Source organism: Nuphar pumila, chromosome 11, assembly GCF_984573655.1.
Source record: "Nuphar pumila chromosome 11, dmNupPumi1.hap1.1, whole genome shotgun sequence".
Lineage (NCBI taxonomy): Eukaryota > Viridiplantae > Streptophyta > Magnoliopsida > Nymphaeales > Nymphaeaceae > Nuphar > Nuphar pumila.
The window spans coordinates 64,373,444-64,400,282 of record NC_143259.1 but is presented as its reverse complement, the minus strand read 5'-3'; positions in this window follow the sequence as shown (position 1 = coordinate 64,400,282).

Sequence of the window (26,839 nt, the reverse complement as noted above, 5' to 3'; positions counted from 1 at the left end):
CATGCATATTTAAATGTTAATTAACCCCGATTTATATGCATGATCAAATACCCCCATGCTTATGTTTTGCTAGTCCTCGAGCAAACTAGAAAAATGCATGAAATCAAACTATCACCTAACTCACTTTCGTAGGAATCACGGTTGTATTTAACTCATGCAACAAGCCCTTTCAACCCCTGGGTTACCCCAGTGGACGAGTAAGGTCTCGTGAGGGTTTGCAGTGATGCTACCCAACAAACATCTCTGTCATGTATGCATAATATTACACATCCTCACAATCAGTAGGTAATTAAAGACTTTATTTTCACAAATATTTCCTGTTATTTCAAAATCAAAATATAATTAGAGTTTTTTATATACCACCACAGAAAAGAATTTCTTTCACTTTTCTAAATATCACAATTATTTATGTTTTATTCTTAGAAAATCCAATAAAAAACATATTATTATTTACTTATCCTCACTCATATGTTTTCTGCACAGGTTTTCTCAATCATACTTCTAAGCATTGAACTTTTCTCTCTTTTTCAGCTCTTTTCTTGATTTTTTCATTTTTTTCACGCTTTTTCTTTTTGCGTACTTATTCTTCTCTTATAGCTTGCATGTGGTCTGCTTTTATGCCTTGTGCAATGTCAATATCTTCTATATTTTTTTCAATACATACAAAAAGATATCAACTAAGACATAAAAGTGACTTCCTTCATTCACCTTTATAACATGAGAGTCAAATATTTCAACTTGTATCTGTTCTCAGTTACTTAGGATCACAAAGTTTTCCACTCTCCTTTTCGAAAATGGAATTAAAAGTTTCAACTTACATCTAATTTCCATCTACTAAGGATTGTGGAATTATCCAAACAACCTAACACATGCTTTTTCTCACTTTTTAAGCTCATTTTTATGCTTTTGTTCATTTGCTTAGTTTTTCAAAAATACAACTGTGCATATTCATATTTATGATTCAAAATAAATTCTAACATGTATCTATCATCATTTCTTCGAAATCCGCATAAACAACCATAATTTTTAGATCTATGTCAGAAAAAAAAATTTCGTGGGGCTTAAAAAATCCTCTAAAAACATCAGATTTGAAATAACATTCATATAAGTTCAAACTCTTTCTTTAAAAATCTACTTTTCATGAGAAATGTGTAAACATGTGCAAGAACGTAGACAAAAATATTCTGGTGAGCTACTACACCCTCCCCCATGCTTGAATTACACTGTCCCAGTGGCATTCCCCCATGCTTATGTGAAACTAAGTGAATGCACATGAGATGAAATCAATGAGGGAAAGAAAGTAAACTCAATGGAATCTAAAATGTGAAAATATGCCTATCCTGATCATGATCTATGAATTATGCACATGAACTATCTGAAAGTACTAAAAAATTGTTTTTCTATGAATATTTACAAAATCTTAAAATATATACAAACATGTGTGAGTCCTAAACTTCTAAAAGATCAACATCTTCAATGTCTTGTCCTGTCACAGTATCTGAGATATAAGGCTTCAGCCGTTGCCCATTTACTTTAAAAATAGCACCCGTGCGAGGGTCAAAAAGATCTATCGCTCCATATGGAAACACCCTATGCACAACAAATGGACCATTCCATCTTGACTTCAACTTACCTGGAAAAAGATGAAGACGTGAATGATAAAGCCATACCTTTTGCCCAAGCTCGAACTGTTTTCTAACAATATATCGATCATGAAAATGCTTAGTTCGAGCCTTGTAAATCTTTGCACTCTCATAGGCCTCATTACGCAATTCCTCTAACTCACTCAACTGTAATTTTCTCTCTACTCCAGCTTGGGTCATATTGAAATTGATTTTTTTTATATCCTAATATGCTCTATGTTCTAACTCAACTGGAAGATGGCAAGGTTTCCCGAAAACTAATCGAAACGGTGACATACCAATCGGGGTCTTAAAAGCAGTCCTATAAGCCCACAAAGCATCATCAAGGCGCTGAGACCAATCCTTGTGGTCTGGTCTGACTGTCTTTTCAAGAATCCTCTTTATCTCCCTGTTAGATACTTCAACTTGGCCACTGGTTTGTGGGTTGTAAGGTGTAGCAATCCGATGATGCACATAATATTTCCTAAGGAAGCTACCTGCACATTACGAAAGTGCGTACCACCATCACTGATGATCGCTCTAGGAACTCCGAACCGACTAAAAATGTTGTGCTTGATAAATCGAAGCACCTCTTTATGATCATTGGTCCGGGTGGCCACAGCCTCGACCCATTTTGAAACATAATCCACCGCCACTAAAATATATGTAAATCCAAACGATGACGGAAAAGGACCCATGAAATCAATGCCCCAAACATAAAAAATCTCCACAATCAGAATAGGTAAAAGAGGCATCATGTCGCGCTTAGTAATGCGACCTGTTTGCTGACATCGCAAACACTTTCTACAGAATTCGTGAGCATCTCTATGAAGTGTAGGCCACCAAAATCCAGACTGAAGGACCTTTGCGGCGGTCTTTCGACTAGAAAAATGACCTCCACAAGCTAAAGAATGACAAAAGGATAAAATGGAATGATACTCTTCTTCGGGCACACATCTCTGAATCATCTGGTCCGGGCATGATCTAAATAATTCTGGTTCCTCCCAAAAATAATGCTTCACTTGCGCAAAAAATCTATCTCTCTCATTCCGGTTCCAGTGCGCAGGATACTCTCTAGTAACCAGAAAATTTACGATATCCGCGAACCAGGGTAAACGCTTGACATGAAATAACTGCTCATCCGGAAAAGAATCAACAATCTGTCCTTGATCAATAGATGAATCTATAGCCAGTCTAGACAGATGATCTGCTACAAGATTCTTACATCCACTCTTATCTCGAATCTTAATATCAAATTCTTGTAACAGAAGAATCCAACGAATGAGACGCGGTTTAGCATCCTTTTTACTCATCAAATATCTCAATGCAGCATGATCTGAGTAAATGATAACTTTGGAGCCTAACAAATATGATCAAAACTTCTCAAGTGCAAATACAATGGCTAGTAACTCCTTCTCAGTGGTAGTATAATGCATTTGTGTGTCAGAAAGAGTCCTACTAGCATAATGAATAACATGAGATCGTTTCTCAATCTTCTGTCCTAAAATTGCTCCAACCGCATAATCTGAAGCGTCACACATAATCTCAAAGAGCACTGACCACTCAGGTGATCTGAGAATAGGAGCAGTGGTCAGTGCTTCCTTTAGGGCTAAGAATGCCTTCAAACAGGCATCATCAAACACAAACGACTGGTCTTTCGACAACAGGTTACACAACGGTCTAGAAATCTGACTAAAATCCTTAATGAACCGTCTATAGAAACCTGCATGCCCTAAAAATGAACGCACTTGCCTCACAAAGGTCGGTGGAGCTAATCTGACAATGGTCTCCACTTTGGCATTATCTACCTCAATACCTTTCTCGGACACAATATGTCCAAGAACAATCCCCTGTTGTACCATGAAATGACTCTTTTCCCAACTAAGCACTAGATTTGTCTCCCTACAACGCTGAAGTACACGAGATAACTTTTGGAGACAATCGTCAAAAGAAGAACCATAAACCGAGAAATCGTCCATGAAAATCTCAAGGACATCATCCATCATGTCAGAGAAAATCGCCATCATACATCTCTGAAATGTAGCCGGGGCATTACAAAGCCCAAACGGCATCCTCCTATACGCAAATGTACCATAGGGACAGGTAAATGTCGTCTTATCCTGATCCTCGGGATGAACGGCCACCTGGTTATAACCGGAATATCCATCTAAAAAGCAATAATATTGCTGGCCTGCAAGTCTTTCTAAAATCTGGTCGATGAACAGTAACGTGAAATGATCCTTCCTAGTTGCACTGTTCAACTTTCTATAGTCAATACATACTCTCCATCCTGTAGTAGTCCTTATGGGAACGCTCTCTCCTTTCTCATTCTTCTCCACAGTGAGCCTAGACTTTTTGGGAACAACCTGGGTAGGACTCACCCACTGACTGTCGGAGATGGGATAAATGATCCCAGCGTCTAACAATTTAACTACTTCCTTCTTCACCACTTCTTTCATGTGAGGATTTAGTCTCCTTTGCGCTTCTCTTGAGGGTTTAGCTCCCTCATCCATAATGATCCGATGCATACAAAAGGAGGGGTCAATCCCCTTTAAATCCGCAACAGACCATCCAATAGCTTTCTTGTGCTCATGCAAGACCTGTAACAACTGATGCTCCTGTGAATCTGTCAGGTCTGCATAAATAATAACTGGGAGAGTCTGCTCTTTTCCTAAAAAGACATACTTGAGTGAAGCTGGTAAAGGCTTCAACTCCAACTCTAGGGGACTCTCTATCGATGGCTTTGCGGGCTTTTCAGCTAACTCTGGAAGTGGTTCGGAATGCCAAGTCCAACTGACATTATCTGCCTTACTATCTATCATATCAAGGCGATCCTCTTTGAATGATTTATCATCCTCCTCTTGAGGTGGATCACTCAACAACCAATCATGCTCAGCTTCTATAATATCCTGAATGATATCAACCTCAAAAGAAGCTTCCTCAGTATCAGACTCCATCGATGCACAAAAAATGTTCATCCTCATTTTCCTATTTCCAAATGAAACATCCATCTCACCAGTGCGGCAATTAATGCACACATTGGCAGTAGCTAGGAAAGGGCGACCAAGAATAATAGGAGTCTGTCTGATGCTATCAACTCCCTCCATATCTAATATCACGAAGTCGACAGGGAAATAACAATCCTCCACCTTGACTAAAACATCTTCTAGTATCCCTCTCGGGACCTTAATCGATCTATCCGCAAGTTGAAGCGTCATAGGTGTAGATTTCATCTCTTTCAATCCAAATTTGTCATAGAAAAAAACCGGCAAAATGTTAACACTTGCCCCAAGGTCAAGCAAAGCACGCTCAACAGTGATGTTTCCTATGACACATGAGATGATAGGGGTCCCTGGGTCCTTAAGTTTAGGTGGAGTTTGGTGTTGCAATACTGCGCTTATTTGCTCAGTCAAACATATTTTCTTTTGCGCATGGGACCTCAACTTCCTTTTTTGCGTACAAAGCTCTTTGAGGAACTTTGCATATGCAGGGACTTGCTGGATGGCATCTAGTAAGGAAAGGTTTATATGAACGTGCTTGAATATCTCAAGCATCTCTTGCATGTTTACTCTCGACTTACCTAGTGCTCTCGGTTTCTCTAACGCCTCAGGAAAGGGGGCTTTGGGAATATGGGTTGTGGAAGGCTCAAATGGAAGAACACTCTCGCTTTCCTGAGGTAAAATATTAGGGACAGGCTGCTTCTTACTTATCTTCTCTCTTTCTTCTGCAGCCTCCCTTGAATGGTACTGCTTCCCACTTCTAAGGGTTACTACTGCCTGAGCTTGCTCTTGATGTGTATATGTCATATGCAAACTCTGCAGAGGTTCTTTACCCCTAGGGTTAACTATGGGCTGACTAGGCAATGCCCCCTCACTTCTCCTGCTAAGTGCTTCAGCGAGCTGCCCCATTTGAGTTTCTAATTTTGCAATAGACTGGGTATGTGAGCTCAAAGCTTGCAAAATCTTATCCTCAAAAGATTGACTAGGTGAAGGCTCCTGAAAATGGGGTTGAGTATAAGCAGGTTGGGCTGAAGGATCATTGGATCTGTGAAATCCAGGTGTATAACCACCTTGCCTGGATTGACTCTGGGAAGGGTTAGGGGCTTGGGCCTGTGAGTTACGCCATGAGAAATTTGGATGGTTTCGCCATCCCGGGTTGTAAGTATTGGCAAATGGATTGGGTGCGGGCCTAGTAAAGTTTTGAGCCATCTGAGCTTGCTCTTGGACAAACTCAGGATACTGTGGCGTAGCTGGACACTGGAGAACATGATGTGCAGAACTCGCACATAACGCACACACCTGCATGGCAGGAGAGGGACCCAACAATAATTGATCTAATTTCTGGGACAGTTGGTCTACCTTGTTGCTCAGTTCAAGGTTCATCCCTATCTCGAAAATACCTGCCTTCTTAGCGCTATCCTGTACAGGTGCAACTCTATCAGACCGTGAAGCTGTCGCATGGTGCATCGAATTCTCGCTTAATGTCTCAAAGAACAACCACGCTTCATCCTCACTTTTGAGCATGAAAGTGCCCCCACATGCGGCATCAACCATTTGACGATTCTTCTCAGTAAGACCGTCATAGAAATATTGTACCAGTTGCCAGCGAGGCACCTGGTGGCGGGGACACTTGCGGAGAAGATCCTTCATCCTCTCCCAAGTCTCATGGAATAGTTCCCCCTCTATTTGCGAAAAGCTGGTGATGGCCTTTCGATACTGATTCATCTTACCGATTGAGAAATATTTTTTTAAAAATTCTCTTTGCATATGTTCCCACGTGGTAATTCGAACTGTATCTAACGCCTTCAGCCAGTGTTTGGCTTTATCTTTCAGAGAGAAGGGAAACAAGGTCAACCTCATAGCATCATCTCCAAAATTATTGATTCTCACTATTGAACAAATCTCTAAGAATTCGTCGAGATGACGATATGGGTCTTCATTGCTAAGGCCATAAAATGAGGGTAGCATTTGGATTACACTGGCCTTAATCTCAAACTGATTCGCTCCTACATCAGGTCTTGTGATGCAGGAGGCGGGAGTATAGGTGTTAGGCATGAAGTACTCCCTAAGGGGACGAGTAATCTGCTGATTCTCAGCCATGGTTGCAGATCTTTGGGCTCTCCTAATAAGGGACTCGGGGTCCTCAATCGGCTCTACCAGCTCAGGGTCAAGTGAGCGTCGCCCTTGCATACACCTCTTAATAGACCGGTGTAGCTCATGTCCTAACTTTGGGTTTTCTACCTAACTAACGCACTAAGCGGCCAAACCACGCAAACCACAAAGCGGGTAAACTAAAAACAACAAAAACTAAACAAACACCACGCAGTTACACATAACAGAGATTATGCAAAGAAATATAAAATCTATGTGTACGGTACCAATCGTACACAGTCACCTCTAAGGGGATCCTAATAGGTGGGCTGTGCAGAAAAGTAAGCTCTTCTCTAAGATATGCACATACGTGGTTCTAAACCTAAATGCACATAAACACTAAGCAATAAAGTGAATACTAATATTACGCCGTCCCCAGCAACGGCGCCAAAAATTTGATGTCTTCTTTTAAATCGTTGTAATTTTGAAAAGATTTTTAAATGTAAAACATGTGAAAACCAGACATCAAATAATAAAAACCGGTTCTCAGTAGTGAATGAGACCGGGTCGAACTCAGGGAACAGGAATATATCGTATTCAAGTACACAAATCTAAACTATTCTTTATTGCCGAATTATTGAAATGTAAAATGTTCAGAAAAGGTAAAAACAACTAACTATTACAACAAATGAATACCCTTCGCAGAGGGCGTAAAGTGCAATATTTACAAACCCAATTAAATTCCTAATTCTAAACTAAAAAGTAAAAACAAGCTCGACTCTTTGCTTTTTCGTATCACGTACTCGCTTCAGCTCCACTCCTATGCTATCCTACACAAGTCAAAACAAACACAAGCAGTACAAAAGATAGAAATGAAGATTATACTAAGCTAGCTAAATGCTAACTATGAAAGCATGTGCAAGCAAAGCAGAAAATCAAAGAAAGACAAAGACTGAAAAATACATGCAATCACTGAATGAAAAAGACAAGAAGTTTAACATGAACAAACCATAATGTAAAAGTAAACAAGAACTTAGAATTGCACAAAGAGCTGGAAATTACTTAATTTAAAAAACAGAAACAACACAAGGAATTTTCAAAACAAGAAATGGAATGATTAAAAACAAACACAAGAAAATACAAAACAGGAAGTGAAAACAGGAAATAGATTTCCAAAAACTAGAAAATTAAATAACTAAGACAGGAAAATACAGCACATGTAAAACAGGAATTTCAAGTAGCTACCTTCTAACTAAAATAAAAAAAAAACAGAAAATAACATCCAATTATCAGAAACCGGATAGTGTTCAAAGTCTGACATTACTCAAACAGGATCCAGAATTTAAATTCCTACCAACTCATGCATCTACCCTTTAAAAATATCTTGAGATTATTTAATCAGTAATTACTGGAAATTTTTGACAGCAACTGTAAAAGCTTAGTAAATGGATGATCCATCAGAGGTTATACGATTCTAATAATCGAAGATCAGATCTTTAATCCACTCAAAACATTACATGACTCTGATATATCGAATTTGATTCAAACATCTGATAAAATAAAAAATCAATCTCTATTAGTTTTGAACCGAAAACTCGTTGGAGAACAAAGGTAGATAATCAAAGGTTCCGTTCAGCATCTACGGCAGGTCCAGAGATTTCAGGTACTAATCATCTTATCTATATCCTGGCGGTTCTTTGTAGCAGTCCAGATCTCCGATTAATACTAAAATAAGCTTTGAAAAACAATGTTCACCAGAAAAAACTGGAAAGCGATCCAGATGATCGATACTGATTAGAACAGAATATTTTTTTTATTTTTTGATATAAAGAAACGAATGCACTAAATCTGAATCAAGAATTTGATCATCATCAACACTTATTCATCAGAACAAGCATTCCGGCAGAATACTTGTCCATCGCCGAAGTTCTTCACAGAATTTTTTTTTTTTATGTTTTCTTCTTTTTTATTTTATTTTCCAAATTGAGATTCAGCAGATTATCATTCAGAAAGAAATAAAACGAAGAAGAAGAAGAAGACTAATTGGAACAAGAAGAAGAAGAAGAAGAAGAAGAAGATGTAGATGAAGACTTACCGTGAAATGAGGGAAGAGGTGGCTTCCACCTCGTGCGCTGCCACCGATTGAAGAAGCTCCTTGCCACCGGATGAAGAAGATAGGCTGCTGGAAGAAGAAGAAGAAGAAGAAGAAGCAGAAGATGTAAGAATCCAGCAACTGGGAAAAGGGAACAAAGGGAGAAAATCAGAGGGGGAAGGGAAAAAATTTTGGCGCACAAAATGAAGCACTGATCTGTTCTGTTTTTGGGTTTTTTAAAGGGTTCAAACCGGTTGGAACCGGTTTGTAACAAAAATTATTTAGTTTCAAAACTTCCAAACCGGTTTCAGCCGGTTTGGTTTTTTATTATTATTATTTTTTTCAATTTTCTTTTTAGAAATACAAACCGGTTTATGCTGGTTTGTATTATTATTATTTATATTTTTTTTTTCAGTTTTCCATTAATTTTCAAAAATTACAAACCATATAATGGTTTGTTTTTATTTATTTATTTATTTATTTATTTTTCAAAAGTAAAGAAAACCGTATGAATCGGTTTATTATGAAAATTTTCAAAAACAAAACTATTTATTTATAAAGGAACTTCAAAAACTATTCTAACTATATTTTTTCTTTTCTAAAAAAAAACAAACACTTAAAATGAGTAAAAAAACTATTTTTCTCCATTTTTTTTTCTTTTTAATAAAAACCAAAACCAAACTACAAAAACTAAAATAGGCATAAAAATGTAAAATAAAACTATTTTTCATGCATTTTCTAATTTTAAATCATTTTAACACATTTACTCAAAAACTAACATAAAATTGGGTTTTTGAAACATTATTTTATAAAATCATGCATATTTAAATGTTAATTAACCCTGATTTATATGCATGATCACCTGCAGGTACACGCAAGGCATGAATCATAGAAACAACTGAGACTAGTTCAGGGGTCTATTATGCCATGTATTTTCAATACCCCGAATAACTAGCTGAGTCTGCCTCTAAGGGGACGGTCGGTGATCGAGAGAGGATTCCCCCAAAGGAAGATAAGCAGTGTAACTGTCAAATATAGCATAACGATTCATTCAATCGTAAGTTGTAAACTAGCAAGCAACTAGCAAGTCTTATGACCCATCAACTAGTGTGAACAAACTTATGTTTTGCTATTAACTAGCCTACGGGTACGCGCAAACGTGAATCGTAAAAACAATTGATACTAGTTCAGGCGTCTGTTATTCTATATATTTTCAATAACCTGAATAGCTAGTTGAGTCCGCTCCTATGGGGATGACTTTTGACCGAGAGAGGATTCCCCAAAGGCAGTTACTTGCCAACGAATGCATCCAACTTCTGCAAAAGTGTTGAGCTAACTTGTGTATCCCTTTTTTCCCTAACTCTGATGACTGGGAAAGTCAGATCTTTGCCCGTGGAGTGGTTGTTAACAACTTGCCTATTGAAGTTTTTGTACTGATCCATCCTTTCCCTTGACAGAAACAAAAGGCGAATGGGTGCGTCAGACATTGCTTAACTGACGACCCATTCTACATGCTCTGGTCTTTCAACCATTCGAGCATCTTGCCTGTGAAGGTGATCAATCACCATTTTATGTGATTATAACATTGTGCATTTAACACTGTTTGAGGTTACGTGACCGTCTCATCTGATCATCGTAGTATTAACGAGCAGTGCATGTCTACAAGTACTCTATGATGAAAGGGATATAGTTTCTTAACAGGAGCCTCAATAGAAGTGTTTCGCAAAGATGTAATGTTTCTCAACTTTACTTTTGGCATTCTTTATCTTTCAAAACAATCGACAACTTGTGCCAACATATGGTATGCAATTTTGTAGAATCTCTCATCCATTATCGAAGTATCTTCATGCCTCACATGGCTCGATATTGGTCTTGATGAACGGGATATGGGTTTCTCAACAGAACCCCCACGAAGAAGTTCGTTCGAGCCCCAATTCTGGGTAAGCTTGTCAGATGCATGAACTAAAATAGACAAACATCACCTTTCTAAATACGTAGATTTGGGTAGTGTTTGATGTTTTAGTATAACTCCCAAAAATCCTCAAGTCTACTTTGCAGGATTGCTCACTCAAAAAGCCAGGATCCTTGCTAAGGATCCCTCTCCTTAGTCGAGGATGTATCGTTTAAGCCCCCAACTTATCTCTTATCGTAAAAGGGAGAGTGGTAAATGCTTGTGCATACTCCACGAGGATGCATCTAATAGTGCATGTGATGAGCGAAAACATGAGCGTCATGTGCACTGGCAAGGCGATAACAAAACATTTGCAAAAGCAGGAGCCTGGGTGCAAAGCGTGACGGCAAAGTAAAGACTGAAAGCAGAAGTGCAAACACAAAACCTGTGCGCAAAGCGCGATGGCAAAGGAAAGACTGAAAGCAAGAATGTGTAAGCAAAGCCTAGGCACAATGCGCGACAACAAAAGAAAGACTAAAAGCAGTAATGCGTAAGCAAAGCCTAGGCGCAATGCACGATAGCAAAGGAAAGACTAAAAGCAGGAATGCGTAAGCAAAGCCTAGGCGCAATGCACGGCAACAAAAGAAAGACTGAAAGCAGGAGTGCAAACGCAAAGCCTAGGCGCAATGCGCGATGACAAAGTAAAGACATGACAAAAAGTAAAAGACAAGGATCATGAAACCGCATCCTTGAGTTAAAAAGCATACTTCTATATATATATATATATTTAATAGCTTTAATTTCTATTTTTAAATGTTTTAGCTTAGTTCACTTCATCCAAAGTTCATTACGTGACTTTCTTCTACCTTGAGGGTTTTGGGGTTGTCCTTGCCTTTGTAAGTATGTAACAAAGGGCTCAAGATGCAGGGTGTAAGCGGGATCCGCCGTGCAAACTACGAAAGAGCAAATCATGAATATTCTAACAAAGAAAGAAGTGTCGGCCCTCGCTAGGGGTCGACCTAAGGAAAAGAAATAAGGGGGAAAGGGGCGCAACCCCTACCCACCTGTTGACCAGAAAAGGAAAAAGAGAAGGGAAGGGGGTTGCGCCCCTTCCTGCTTCTAACAGTCAACAAGGAGCGGAATCCCTTTCCCGATGGTTGAAAAACAGAGGAAGCAAGTTGGCGAAGGTAGGGGCTTCGCCTCTGCTAGCCGAAAAAGAAAAGAGGCAGGGGTGATGCCCCTGTCTGATGATGTCTTCTTTTATAATCGTTGTAATTTTGAAAAGATTTTTATATGCAAAACATGTGAAAACCAGACATCAAATAATAAAAACTGGTTCTCACTAGTGGATGAGACCGGGTCGAACTCAGGGAACGGGCATATTTTGTATTCAAACACACAAATCTAAACTATTCTTTATTGCCGAATTATAAATGGAAAATGTCTGAGTAAAGTAAAAACAACTAACTATTACAACAAATGAATACCCTTCGCAGAGGGCGTAAAAAGCAATATTTACAAACCCAGAATCAAATTCCTAATTCTAAACTGAAAAGTAAAAAGAAGCTTCTACTCTTGCACCCTTCTGTGTCACATAATCGCTTCCGCTCCAATCCTGTGCTATCCTGCACAAATCAAATGAACACGAGCAGTACCAGAGATAGAAATAACAACAATATTAAACTAGCTCAACACTAAAAACACTGAAAGATATCATCAACAGAATTCAATGACAATTAAAACTATATTAACTAAAACAATTAACTAACTTTCAATTCACTAACACTTAACTAAATGAAATCTAACCATTTCAATTAACTAAAAGTGAAAACAATTAACCACTAACACTTCATTAACAAAACATGAACATAAACTATTAAAAAACACAAGATTAAAGAGTTGAAAACAGTAAAATCAAAGAATGTTTAATGAAGAACCAGAATTAATACAAAACATTAGATGGAAAAACTGTAAAAACAAATGCAGACTAAATGTAATTTTTAAAAACAAATGCAGAACAAACACAGGTATTAGTAACAAGAATTAGTAACCAGAAATTTAGCAAAATTAAAACACAGAAATTACAAATGAACAAACAGGAGTTCGATATTAAGAAAAAGAGGAAATGACTTGAATGAGAAAAATAGAAACTCAATTAAACAGATAAAAGCATGAAATATAAAACTGGACAATCAAAATTTTGAATGAAAGAAAAGAAAACATGGAAAAAAATTAAAAACAGGAAATTAGAAACAGAAATTAAAAACAGGAACAATTAGCAACAGAAAAAAAAATGAAAAACTATACCTAATGTAAACAGTAAAGCAAACAGGAAATTACAGGAAATTTAGAAAAGAAAAACAGGTGATAAAGTAAATGAACACACAAAAATCTAACACATGATCGGTAGAATTTTAATGAATGTAGGATAAAAAAAACAAAAAATTAATGCTTGAAAAATAGAATAACAATAAAATCAAATTGAATCTGCAGGGCATTAATGTGATGAATGAAACAGAATGTAAAAACAACAAACTAATGAAAAAAAACTTGAATAATGCAGAACAGGAAGTATGATGCTAGAATTAATAAACAAAACAAACAGAGAATAAAAGAAAGAAAGCAAGAAATCAATGACTGCAAAACAGTGAAATCAAGGAATAAAAACAAAGAATTAAAGCAGAAAATGAAAAATGAGAACTCTAGATATGAATCAAAGTAAAGAAACAAGATTGAAATTCACGCAGAAAAGAAATCAGAAATCAATTTTAAAAACTGACAAAATGAACTAATCAGAAAAGAAGAAAACGAAAAACTAAAAAACAGGAAAATCCGAATAGCAAACACAGAAAAATTCAAAGAATCGAATCTGAAAATCAGAAAAAGAAAGAAACATACACTCTACTATTGTTATTTTCTATTATGGAAAAAAAAAATGAAGAAACTGTGAAGAACATTAGGAATATGCAGATGATGAATACAGAATACAACGAATCATGCAATGAAGAAAAATTTGGGAAACAACAAATTGAAAGTTCGATCTCTTTTTTTTTCTTTTCGTTTTTCAAAAACAAACACAACATGACAGAATTGATTGAAAAGATGAAGAAGAATAAGAGAATCTAAAGAAGAAGAAGAAGATTAACCGTAACCAGAGGGATTAGAAGAAAAGCGGTCTCCAACGCCCACGCCGTCGCCGGACTAAAGAGTTTTCCACCACCACCGGCTGGAGATTAAGCAGAGAAAGAGGGAGAAGGGGAAGGAAGGGCAAGGAATGGCCGGCGATGGTGGAGAAGGGTGAGAATAGAGGGAAGAGAGGGGAAAGGTTCCATTGCGAAAATATTTCCAGAGACTCGGGGCCTTTATGGTTCCACTCACCATTGGATAACCAAACACACCACAAGGGATCTTACATTTATCACCACAAATCATAGCAACTCATTATTTATTAATTATGAAAGAAAGAGTGTTTAAATAATAATTGCAAGAGACATATCATAGTTATTTAAATGACATAAAAGTAAATAAAGAAAAACTGAGACACGTTGTCCCTTTGTGAAACTGTCTAGCAAAAGTGTGATACTCGTAGCTCTCTCAAAAGCCAGACGCTTCACTGATCTCCTGCGATTGCGAAAACCACACAAATAGGGGTGTCAGAACTGAAATCCTGAGTATAAGTACCTCTAATGAAACAAATGACCAAAAAGAACACAAATAAGATTTTATGCAATAACTTAGAGATATGCAATTATAACAAATTCATAATTTGATTAAGCATTCATGCAATAAAGATAATTACTAAGCATGAGGGAACATTTAATAAATAACAAAGATCACAATTTAAGCAATAGAATCATTTAACATGCATTAGGGAACAACATTATGCATTCACTAACATTTTACAGTTAAGGGAACAAGTAAACATGCATGATCTAATGCATAGCAAGAATATGCATGGCTTCAGTGCAATGTATAAATAAATTATTACCTCTTATTAGATTTTTCTTTTCATATGCATGTCTCTATTAAATGCATACAATTTAAGTTCCTATTTTTAATTACTGTTACCCGCAGATACACCAAACAGGTAAAATCTCCGAGGTCAAGTTAGGTTCCCAGGGTAGCTTAGCACACAATTTGTATTTTATTACTAGGTTTCAAACTTAGCCCTCGGCCAAAACACCCTTCGAAACATTACACCACCTATCTAATGTCGAGGACACCAGAGACCACCCATCCACAAGTGCCACTTTTCTTTGTGTACTAAAACAACAGCTGTGTCGACCCACCACCCTCAGGCAAAGTGACAGACTCTCCCTAAAACTATGGCCATTAGAAAGGACCTTAATATCGGGTTCAGGGGTAATCAATAATGCACATGGAGTTTTTGTATCCTCATGGTCCCCCAAAACCGAAACTCTAAGATTCTCATTCTAACTATGGGAGATCTCAGAACGTATATTACATTATTCTTTTATCTTTATTATTAGCCAATTCTTTAATTTGCAATTCAGCATGCAAACAAGGGCAAAAACTCGCATATTCCCCTGTGAGAACCATCACAGGACTACCGCCTGCCGAAAAACATAGAACAATGTAGTACAGTGCAAGCTATTAATGTAATTTTTGTGATGTATTTAGATTAAATGAAAAAAAAGCAAACCAAAGCTCGAAGCCCACGATGATTCGTTCCGATCATCGATGCACCATATGCAAAAACCATAATATACCATATATGAAATAAATCACATGCTTTCTAAATGCACATTCATATAAGTGAATTTCAACTATGCCCAGGAAACAAGAAGTATATTAAGTTCATATGATAGTGACACGTGTATGCTTTCATGTAATGCACATGTTCAAGTCTATTGCATGCTTTCATTCAGTACGCATAATCATGTCAATTACATATTTTCATTGTATGCATATTCAAGTCGCTGCATGTTTTCTTTGAGTGTACATATTCCTACAAATGCATACTCCCATCAAGTGTGCATGTTTATGTCAATTACATGATCTCAATAATTTAGCATATACACATCAACGCATGCTCTAACTAACTTTACATACACACAGCAATGCACGTTCCCATTAAGTTGCATATGTATAGCAAAGCATGTTCACACTTAATTGCATATCTTTATCACGTATACACTTAATCGCCGATGCATTGTTTCTCTTTGGAGAATGTATACATTAAATTCATGTTTTATCAATACTTACATAACTATAAATGCATTGTTTCACTTTGGATTAAACACATACATCACTGCATATTTTTATCAATGTTTACATGACTATAGGTGCACTGTTTTTTTTTAAATGAACTTATACCCATTATTGCACATACTGTTAATGAACTGTTTCTCATTGAAATGAACATCGATGCACATTTTTTTACCAAGTTACACACAACTGTAACTGCACGATTTCGCTTTAGAACTAATACATATATTTTCTTTTTTCTTTTTCTTTTTCTTTTTCTTTTTATATATAAATATGACCCAGCCAACCCAGTCGGCTGGGTCTGGCATGCAACTAGACCCACCCAGCTGACCCAGTTAACTGGGGATGACTGCCCCAAGGCTCAGCCGACTGTCGGTCGGCTGCAGCCCAGCAGATTTAACCCCCCCCCCCTCCCCCCACTTTTTTTTTTAAAAGAAGCCTTGACACCCAGTCGTCCATGCATGTTTTATTTGAGTGTACATATTCCTACAAATACATACTCCCATCAAGTGTGCATGTTTATGTCAATTACATGATCTTAATAATTTAGCATATACACATCAGCGCATGCTCTAACTAACTTTACATACACACAGCAAAAAGTTGCATATGTATAGCAAAGCATGTTCACACTTAATTGCATATCTTTATCACGTATACGCTTAATCGCCGATGCATTGTTTCTCTTTGGAGAATGTATACATTAAATTCATGTTTTATCAATACTTACATAACTATAAATGCATTGTTTCACTTTGGATTAAACACATACATCACTGCATATTTTTATCAATGTTTACATGACTATAGGTGCACTGTTTTTTTTTAAATGAACTTATACCCATTATTGCACATACTGTTAATGAACTGTTTCTCATTGAAATGAACATCGATGCACATTTTTTTACCAAGTTACACACAACTGTAACTGCACGATTTCGCTTTAGAACTAATACATATATTTTCTTTTTTCTTTTTCTTTTTATATATAAATATGACCCAGCCAACCCAGTCGGCTGGGTCTGGCATGCAACTAGACCCACCCAGCCGACCCAGTTAACTGGGGATGACTGCCTCAAGGCTCAGCCGACTGTCGGTCGGCTGCAGCCCAGCAGATTTAACCCCCCCCCCCTCCCCCCACTTTTTTTTTTTAAAGAAGCCTTGACACCCAGTCGTCCATGCATGTTTTATTTGAGTGTACATATTCCTACAAATACATACTCCCATCAAGTGTGCATGTTTATGTCAATTACATGATCTCAATAATTTAGCATATACACATCAGCGCATGCTCTAACTAACTTTACATACACACAGCAATGCACGTTCCCATTAAGTTGCATATGTATAGCAAAGCATGTTCACACTTAATTGCATATCTTTATCACGTATACACTTAATCGCCGATGCATTGTTTCTCTTTGGAGAATGTATACATTAAATTCATGTTTTATCAATACTTACATAACTATAAATGCATTGTTTCACTTTAGATTAAACACATACATCACTGCATATTTTTATCAATGTTTACATGACTATAGGTGCACTGTTTTTTTTTAAATGAACTTATACCCATTATTGCACATACTGTTAATGAACTGAACATTGATGCACATTTTTTAAACAAGTTACACACAACTGTAACTGCACGATTTCGCTTTAGAACTAATACATATATTTTCTTTTTTCTTTTTCTTTTTCTTTTTATATATAAATATGACCCAGCAAACCCAGTCGGCTGGGTCTGGCACGCAACCAGACCCACCCAGCCGACCCAGTCAGCTGAGGATGACTGCCCCAAGGCTCAGCCGACTGTCGGTTGGCTGCAGCCCAGCAGTTTTAACCACCCCCCCCCCCCCACTTTTTGTTTAAAAAGAAGCCTTGACACCTAGTCGACTGGGGTCCAGATCAGGCACAACTGGGCTTGGCAGGGGGTTGTTAGTCCTGCGTCAGCCCAGCTTCTTGGCTGGACTGGGTCTAGAAGGACCCTTTCAGCCCATGCTGGCCCACTAGCCCAGTCGAGGTCTCTCGGATGGGGCTGGCTGTAATGACCCCAACTCATACCCCTTGAAAATGCATATATATATATATATATATATATATATATATATATATATATATATATATATATTAATCATTGCGTAAATCTTCCCAAAAACCCAGGGCCTTTACAGTTCCACTGCCAATTGGATAAAACAACCAACCATAATAGATCTTACACTTATCATCCATACCAAACCAAACCAGACTTTTATTGAATAATTAATGCTAGCCATGAGACAATTGCAAAAGAAAAATTTAGAGTGCAGTAACAACTAAATGAAACGAAAAGAAATAAAGGAAGAGTCATGTTGTAAATCTGTGAAGTAGTCAAGCAAAAGTGTGACCCTTGTAACTCTCCCAACAGTCAATCACTTCACTGATCACATGCGGCTGTGAAAAACCATAGAAATAGGGTGTCAGAACCGAAATTTTGAACCTAGGTACCTCTAATGAAACAAGTGAGCTAAATAATACATATATGATTTCATGTAATAATTTAGAGAAATGCAATTATGACCATTACATAATTTAATTAAACATTCACGCAGCAGGGAACAATTTCTACGCCTGAAAAAACATTTAAGCAATATCAAGGATCACAAATTAAGTAAGCAAGACATTTAACATGCATTAGAAATTAAATATCATGCATCCACAAACATGTAGTAATTGAGGGAACAAATAAAATATGCATGTTCTAATACATAGCAGGATTATGTATGATTTATGTGCAATGCATGAACACTTTATTATCTTTCATTAAAGTTTTCTTTTCATATGCATGTCCGTATTAAATATACACAATTTAAGTTCATCTTTTTAATTATTGTTGCCCGCGAATACACCAAACATGTAAAGTATCCCAAGGTCAAATAGGGTTTTCAGGGTAACTTAGCACATAAGTTGTATTTTATTACTGGGTTTCAAACTTAGCCCTCGACCGAATCACCTTCGGAACATTAGACCTCCACATCTAATGTCGGGACACTATGGACCCTTCACACCCACAAGTGTCACTTTCTTAGTATATCAAAACAACAATTGTGTCTACACACTATCACAGGTCAAGTGACAGACTCTCTCTAAAACAGTGGCTAGGAGAAAGAACCTCAATATTGGGTTAAGGGGTAATAAATAAAGCACATGGAGTTTTTGTATCCTCGTGGTCCCCCAAAATCGAAACTCTAAGATTCTCATTCTTTCGATGGGAGATCCCAGAATGTATATTACACTGTTCTTATTTATTATCTTTTATTAAAAGCCAATTATTAAGTTTTGCAATTCAATATGCAAAAGCAAAGGCAAAAGCTCGCATCTACCCTTGCGAGAACCATCACGGAACTCCCACCCATGGAAACACATAGAACAGTGCAATATAGTGCAATCAAAATAAATATGATTTTTATGATGCATTTAAAATACATAAAGAAAGAGCAAACCAACGCTTGAGGCCCACCAGGCCCATGGTGATTCATTTCGATCATCGATGCATTGTATGCAAAAATCATAACAATATGCAATTTATGCAATGATACCAACATGATTCTAAATGCACATTCATTCATACCAATTTAACAATGTGCATGAGCTACCACAGTCATATGCATGTGTTCACCATCTATGTGCAATTGCTTTCTTATAATCACTTAACACACATGCATTCATTCATGATTCATAAGTACATGAGAACATTTATGCAGGATTGTACATGCTAAACACACATTGATTTCATGTATGCACATGTACTTGAAACCAATTCATAAATGGACGATAATTAAACATGTCCCATAAATATAGGCATATGAAACTTTTCATTCATAACATATGTTAACATTCACACACATGAACATAACCCAGGTCTAGAAATTGAATTTCAGGGCTGCACGCATTCATATCATGTATGCACCTGTACCAAAACAAACTTTGCAATAACCATATTTAGCAAAATTTTTGGAAAATAATCACATGACTAGGCACGTTCTTTTTAAGTGTACACGAGCACTTGGAATCACTTGAGATAGTATGTTGCTAATGCGTATCGTATCAATTTCGAGCATATGAAACCAAATCCTATTCTTTTATACACAACAAGCTAGCTTTAGTTTAATTAACAAGCCTTGAAAAAATTTAAAAAGCATAATTGAATACACAAATTTTTTTTGAAGACCCAATAAGGCAGATTCGAACATGCTCACATTCACATATGATCGTAAACAAATCAAATCATGTGCGTGTTCAAAAGAATCTAGCATGAACATTACGTCTATTTATGTATACTTATTCAACGATACATATATAGTCAATGGTTTCAATAAGTACACCATTACATACATATTTTCTGAAAAACATATGTATATAACATGATTTCAAATGCATACTTTCATGCTTTTACACAGCCCATATCAAAACCCGCCGTTGGAAATCAATAATAGGTAAAGGGTTCCTAAAAGAACCCCTCCCATCAAGATTTTTTTTTTGTTATACTAGTATAGAATTTCTATTTCATAAAAAGGGTAAAGTATACAAAAAAACACAGCCATGGAGGACAATCCATGGGTCATCCTCCATGCGATCTTTAAGAACACATACTCTACACATTTTTTTCAATGGATTTTCCAACCAAAATATTACATGAAATCGAACCGGCATTCGATTTCTCACTTGAAATCAAGTGAGAAGACCCGTACCTTTGATAAAAATAAAAAAATACAGAAGAATGATAGTGAAAAAAGGGTTGTTGGAGAAGAGGAACCCTCTTCCTCCTCTCTTCCTCTCTTTCATCTCTTTCTCTCTCTCTCTCTTTTCCCTACCTCCGGAGGTTGCATCGTCGCACGTGCGTACGACTGTAGGCGATGTAGGACATGGGTTGTGGGGCACGAGTGGGATCCATCATGCGAACTGCAAACAATAAAAGGTGCTTATTAAAATACAGAGAGCATTGACCGAGTTGGGGTCGATCCCCCTCAGTGGAAGTTGGAAGTGGCATGTGTGGGCTTGGCAACCTGGCCAGCCCAAACTTGTCCGACTAACCCGAAGGCTAGGGTTAAGCAAACCCTTACCAGCTATACGACCATACCATTTGGGGTTCGAACTTGCAACACCCCAACACAAGGTGATGTGCACTAACTGCTCCAGCCAGACAAGTGGAGCCCCCATTGGCTGACAGAAGGAGGCAAAGGCATGGGCTTCGCCCCCACCTGCCTGCCGAAGAACAAACAAGCAGGGGTATCGCCCCTGTCGGAAACAGAAGGTGAGGGCTCGACCCCTTTGTTGCCAAAAGAGGGCGCAAGGCCCCTCCCTTGCCAACAGAGAGTGCAGGGAGGAGGCTCAGCCCCTCCCCTACACATAGACAGTGCAGAGAGGGGCTCAGCCCCTCCCTTGCACACAGAGAGCGTAGGGAGAGGGCTCGGCCCCTCCTCAGCATACAAGGGAAACAGGGAGGGGGCCCGACCCCTTCCCTGCACATAGAGGGAGCAGGGAGAGACAAAAAGCATGAGAAAGAGGGGGATCCAAGAGGTTACTTGAATAACTACGGCGTCAGGGCTCCGACAGCCTGAAATCAGAAGCAAAACAAGGGGGTCGACGATGATCGTCGGACGGGAGAAAGGTCGGGTTTTGGAGGTCTCACAAGGGGTTGCCGGACTGGGCGATGGCAGCAATCGCCGTTAGCATCTCTCGAAAAATGCTGCAGAGAGGGAAGCAGGTGAGAGTCGAGGCAGAGGGGGCAGCAACGTTTGTCAGCCAAGGCATCACGGCTTCTGCGATGCTGCGAGGATCGGTGGTAGGGGGAGAGCATGGCAGGGGGCCACCGACCTCCCAACAGATTGAGAGAGAGTGGAAAGCACGACAAGGGGCCACCGGCCTCCCGGTGAACCAAAATGAGAGAGAGGGAGGGCACGATGCTTACCTGCAGGATCGCCAACGACGACGACTGTCAAGGAAGGCTCACACGCAGGGGCTCGTCGGAGATGCAGCATAGAGGGGGACAAGAGAAAAAGTGAAAAAGGAGGAGAGGGGTTGTGAGGTGAGGGCCTGTAAAAACTCATGTAAAATAAAAGTTTTTTTTTTAATCTCTCAGACCCGGGTCGGACCCGACCCGGATTCGTAACCCGATAGGGTTTTCTTTTTAAAAGAAATGAAAGGGGGAAACGCGTAACTGTCTCCCCCCATTTTCCCCTTTAAAGTGATGCTGAGGGAGAGGAGGCCCTCACATACAGCCTCTTCCTCTCCTCGTCGCCTTCCCCGCCCTAGTTGTGGCAGCCAACAACGTCGGTCGATGACACCGGCCGATCCAGGTATGTCTCCTTCCTTCTCCCTCTCTTCTCTTCCCCTCTCCGTCTTGAGGTTGGCAGGGAGCCGACAACCCCATGTTGCGACTCTCCCCCTTTTTTGTACACTGTGTTTGCTGGGAGGCCGATAGGGAGCCGGCGGCCCCCCTGCTGGTTCTCTCTCCCCTTTTTATTGCCTCGATTGGGGTGGCCGGCAGACCGGCATGAGGTTGGTGACCCTGTTGTGTCCCTCTCCGCCTCATTGTGTTCACCAAGAGGTCGACAGGAGGCTGGAGGCTCCTACCGTGCCCTCCCCCTTTCCTTTTCATCTTTTTTTTTTTTTGGGGGGGGGGGGGGGCTTGCAGGGGGGCGGAAGGTGGCCGAAGGCACCCTGCCACCCCTCCTATGGCCACCAGGGGGTCGGTAGGTGGCCGACGGTGCCTCTGCCGCCCTGGCCACCTCTACCTTAGGGCCTTGTCACCCTTTCTTTTTCCCTTCTGTTCAGGCCAACAAGCAGCCCTCCCCCCCCTACCTGATTCCATTTTTTCAGGGAACGCCAATAGGGTCTTCGCTTGTCTGGTAGAACAGCTAGTGCATATCACCTGGTATTGGGGTTTTTCAAGTTCGAACCCCATGGTATAGTTGTATAACCGGTAGGAATCTGCGTATTTTTCCTTTTTGTCGGGGAAGCCAATGGGGAACATAGTCTTGATTGATCCTTGTGGTGCGGTGCGTTGCGGTACCCCATGCATCGCTGCGGCACATGGTTTGCATGGCTGCAGTATTGGTGGTTGTGTGCACTCGATGTGCACGGTTGCGACACAGTGCACAACAGTGGTTGCAACAACACATGTTGCTCTCTACGATGGCAAATGGGGACTCAGTTAGTCCGACAAGAGCACTAGGTGCTCGCCACTCTGTATTGGGGCATAGCAAGTTCAAAACCCAATGATGGGGTTGGATAGCAGGTCCGGGCTCGCCTGGTGGCCGAACCCGCACACGTTGTTTTCCCTGTTCTCCTTTTTTCCTTTCGTTTAATCTTTTCTTTGTTGTGACCTATTTCCTATGTTCGGCAGACACCTCTGATGACGCTGATTGAGTTGTTCCTCGCCATCAGCATCCTTGAGCTTTTCCCCAAGCATCAGATTCTAAGGTACAAGACTTCTTTTGATATATGTGAGAAATTGAGTATGGATCGGTTTCATGTTCGATTTTGCTAAAATTTTAGGTTGTTTAATTTGCTGCGAATTAATTCATTCACAATAGTTGTATCACTGTGTGTATTTTCATTTCAAGTGAAGTTGTGCACTTGTAGTCAGGTAAACATTGAAAAAGAAAATGATGGAAGCGATGTATGTATTTTTACAATTATGTGAGTATTGATAAAACATGCATTTGTGTGTACATGTAAAGTTAATGAGAGCATGCTTTGTTTTATTTTATATCATGCGATTAGTATGAATATGCACACTTGATAAGAATATGCATTCACATGAGCACATACTTTCAAAAGGAAATATATGTTGGCATGAATAAGTGTATGTAGAGGAAAGAAGGCACTTGACATAGTTGCATATGAATTAATTAAATTGCAAGCTCATGGATATTTCTGGTTCATACGCATGATGAAGGGTTGTCTTATATGAATATGCATGTGGAGCATGTGGTTTATGCCATAAATGATATATTGCTTTGGTTTTTTGCATATGGTGCATCGATGATACAAGTGGATCATCGCAGGCTTGGAGAGCCTTGAGTACGAGATACTCATTCTTTGCTTATTTTAATGCATCGCAGAAATCATATTTACTTTTAATGCATTGTATTGCACTATTCTATGTGTTTTCACGAGCGGGAGTCCCGTGATGGTTCTCACAGAGGTAGATGCGAGCTTTTGCCTTTGCATGCGGAATTGCAAAACTCAATAATTGGCTTTTAATAAAAATATAATAAATAAGAATGGTGTAATATACGTTCTGGGATCTCCTATCGAAAGAATGAGAATCTTAGAGATTCGGTCTTCGGGAGACTGCGATGATACAAAAAAATTGTGTGCTTTGCTTTGTTCCCTGAACCCGATATTGAGGTTTTTTCTCCTGATCACGGTTTTAGAGAGAGTCCGCCACTTGAGCTGGGGGTGGTGTGTTTGATACCGCTATTGTTTTGGTATACCAAGGAAGTGACACTTGTGGGCGTAGAGTGTCTCTTGTGTCCCCAACATTAGATGTGGAGATCTAATGTTTCGAAGGTGATTCGATCGAGGGTTAAGTTTGGGACCCAGTAAATAAATTATAACTTATGTGCTAAGCTACCCTGGGAACCTAACTTAACCTCGGGGATTGTACCCATTTGGTGTATCCGTAGGTAACGGTAAATAAAAAGAGGAACTTAACCTCATAAATTTGTATCTCTTTCGAATTCAACTTGTTATGATAACACTTTGAGTAATCTGGATCTCCTCCGAAACCCAACTTGAAATAATTCTAAACTCGGATCGGGTCCATTGAATTGATCTGAGTCCTTGTTATGATGTTTCATAAATTTTGATCATATATTGGTTCCAAACATATATTAATTAGGAGAGTCAGTGGATACTATGTATGTCAAATGAATTGGGTTTCATGGGAGTCGATCCTCGTGGATCCCCCATCGAGATTCAGATCCAAAAGTGTCTAAAAAGCTCATATAAGTTAAATAACTTGATAAACATTCAAAAGTTCATCATTAATAACTATCGATAAATTTTTCATAAAAATACTAAGAATAATCCCTTATTATTTCTAAAAAATCTAGAAAATTCATGGACTTTACAAATATACTCAACTATAGGTTTTTGTGTTTTCTTAGGTGAATCATTGATATCATAGAGGTGCAAAAAGAAACAAATGGTTTCTGTTTTCTCAACTAAAGCCGATTATCGGGCCATGGTTGCTACCACAATGGAGGTAGTGTAGTTGAGAATACTACTGGCTGACATGGGAATCAAGATTTTAGGAGCTTTAAAGATGTGTTGCGACAACAAGAGTGCTATATAAATTGTCAGCAGCAACACTTTTCACGATAGAACAAAGCACATCGAGATGGACTGCCATTATGTTTGAGAGGAATATCTTCAAAGAACTATTGATCTGCCTTATGTCACATCAGAGTATCAATTGGTGGACTTTTTCTACCAAACCTCTCTCTGCTCCTAGGTTTTATTTCTTTTTAGGCAAACTTTCGATTATCCTATTGTAAGTTTGAGGGAGAGTGTTAAATTGTACATATATGTATATTTGTATATATGGTATTATATATATGTATATATACATGTATACATATATATATATATATATATATATATATATATATATATATATATATATATATATATATATACATACCATAGCTATATACTTTTTATAATATATATTGTATATTTATCATATATAATATATTATTGGGAGAGTCAAACTGATTTGACTTTTCTCCCAATGGCTAGAAATTCTAGCCATTGGAGCAAGTCAAACCAGTTTGACTGCTCCCAACGGCTAGAATTTCTAGTCGTTGAGAGCTTCTCTCTCTCTTTTCTACAGCTTTGTCTTCTCCTTTTGTGTATAAATATGGGTGTTATCCTCTTTGTAAGATATGCTTTTGCACACTCATTCCATTGAATAAAATAGATTTTTTATATTGTGTATTATTATTGTGTATCCCTTTTGTGGGATTTGTGAGTGTGTTCTCTTAGAACAGTTTTGTGGTTCCCTTTGTGGGTTTTGTAAGTGTGTTACAAAACACTTGTGTTGTTATCTACTCAAGTTGAAGATTGAACTTTTTGGTTCGTGATTGAAGCCTTCTTGAATCTTTACACAATACTTCTTCATATAGGCAAAGAAGGAGGAGAAGAATGTTGGTGTCGAATAAACCCTCAACCCCAACGATCGAATATGCAGCCTTTTTACACATACCCGTGAAAGCATGGGTGTGATTTCAAATCATATTTGAATCGAAATCACATGCTCCATTTTCTCATGTTTGGTTGGCCATGAGAAAATGGGGCATATGAGAACCAGTCATTTAAATGAGAGAGATTCTCATGAGGCTGAACCAAACATACCCTAAATATCAAAGAATATCACAATAACAAAGCCTTAATAGGCAAACAAGAGAATGCACAAGCTCTAGGCCACTTAGGCAATACACAGGCCACTATGGGCAGTCACAATACAATCACTCAAAAGAGCACAAGCAGCATAAAAAATAATATTTTATTGGAAATATGGAATTTCCCTTTATATTCTCTAAATTCAAATAGTAAAACAAATGAGAATCTGTTCAAGCATTAAAATGTGTCACTAATAAACCCGGACATCACATGTTTCTTTTATATTCAAAATGTGCTATCGCTTATACTACTTGAAGGATCTTGCTCTGGTGTGTTAGGCAATTTACACCATTATTTTATAAAATAGCATCGGCATTAGCATTTGATAAAAACTTATGGGAAGGATAGAGCTGATCATTAAGCTTTTGTTATGTTGTTAACCTCCAATTGTCACTTGTTTCAGGAAATTGCAAAGTGATTTCCCTGCACATGATCAGCATGACTTGCATTATGGTAG